We start from the raw sequence: 1876 nt of genomic DNA, 5'->3' as shown, positions 1-1876 counted from the left end.
TTTTATTTTTTGCACTAAATTACCTGCCATCTTGGGTTAACCTTGCATCTTTAATTGCATCAGACAAAGCCTGGGCATCTTCTGAGTCAGCTTTTACTTTTTCACTTTCTTTTTTTCAGTTCAGTTGAGACATACAGTCAGATGTTTATGAAAGCACTAATTTTAAGTGTACAACTCAGTGATGATTATATTCTCACACGCACCTGCAGCCCCACACCAGCTCAACATCTAGAACATTCCTCATTCCAGTAGAGGCTCCCTTGAGTCCCCACCCCATCAGAGGCATGCCTCCCACCTGAGTCATCATCCTAACTTCTCTTCCCATAGGGGAGTTTTGCCCACATCTGGACTTCATGTAACCAGAATCCACAGTGCGTGGTCTTTTGTACAGGGCTCCTCTGTCTCACGTGGAATCTGTGGGGTTCATACATGTGCTTGCATGATCAGTGACGTGATCTTTTTCATTGCTGCGTGGTACCCCATCACTGTGCCCTGGCTGGACCACCCACTGTTTATCCATTCTCCTCTCGGTAGACATTTCGGCCGTGAGTTGATTTATCCCACTGATCTGATGTCTATTTTTGTGATTTTGAGGCAAGGACTGGCTTTTGTCAGGGCATTATGCAGAGGCGTCTGGCTCCCTAGAAGTTTAGGGAACTGTAAACATCCTCGTGATTCTAATCGCTTTAGATCAGAAGCATATATATTCATCCCTCCGTGTCTTCTGTTGCAGCAGAGACCGGGGGAGGCGGGGAGGAGAGAAGAAGAAGCAAACAAGCTTTAGTGGAAGTTTTCTAATTCTTCTGTTCGTTTGAGCTAAGTGGCAGATGATGGGGTCTGCCTGTAATTTAAAGTCAAATGCTCATGGCTGACAGTGGGAGCCATAATAAATGTGTTGCCACTGTCCTTTTGGTGTCCTTTCTCTGCTACTTTGAAATCTCATAAATAACCAAGAGCATGTTGGTAAGATGCCTTCCTCTCCTCCGTTTGCTCCAGCGGAGCAGCTGCAGTTGCTAGGTTGAGCTCCTGGTTGCTAGGGTTTTTGTGGTCCTGTGGTGCCCCAGAAATATGATGGATCAGTGGAACATGCTTCTGCTATTAATTGAAATGTTTCCACAGCGAATCTCTCAATGTCACTGCATGCGTTGACGTTGTCCCAATAGGTCGATGATCCTTGCAGGTTTCTTTCCCAGTTAGAAGAATTGGCTTGAGTGGAGGGGACAAGTGGCCTGGACGGGGAGTCAGAAAGCCTGATTCTAATCCTGTATCTGATACTAACTGGCTGTGTGACCTTGGGCAAGCGTTGTCCCCTCTCTAAGCATTGGACTCCATAAAATTCAAGGACCTGCCAGCTTTGACAGCTTACAGTTCATCACCCAAGCTCTGTAAACAGGCCAAGTGCAAATCAGGTCCTCATTATCTGTTGGAGGATTATTGACAGAAGAATTCTCATCCCCAGCTCACTTCCTCTCAACCCAGCAGGCTTTTGGGTCGCATCTCCTTGGCCAGATGGCGTGTGTGGAGTTAGGAGTTTCAGACTAATTTTAATATTCAATCAGACATAATTGGGGGGACTTCCCTGGTGGCACAGTGGTTGAGAATCCGCCTGCCAGTGCAGGGGACACGGGTTCGAGCCCTGGTCCAGGAAGATCCCACATGTCGCAGAGCAGCTAAGCCCGTGCGCCATAACTACTGAGCCTGCGCTCCAGAGCCCGTGCTCTGCAACAAGAGAGGCCACCGCAATGAGAAGCCCCCGCGCACCGCAACGAGAGTAGCCCCCCGCTCGCGACAACTAGAGGAGGCCCGTGCACAGCAACGAAGACCCAAGGCAGCCAGAATAAATAGATAAATTATAAATTTATTAAAAAAACAAACA

This window comes from Balaenoptera musculus, chromosome 14 (assembly GCF_009873245.2).
Source record: "Balaenoptera musculus isolate JJ_BM4_2016_0621 chromosome 14, mBalMus1.pri.v3, whole genome shotgun sequence".
Taxonomy (NCBI): Eukaryota; Metazoa; Chordata; class Mammalia; order Artiodactyla; family Balaenopteridae; genus Balaenoptera; species Balaenoptera musculus.
This window is presented reverse-complemented; position numbering follows the sequence as displayed.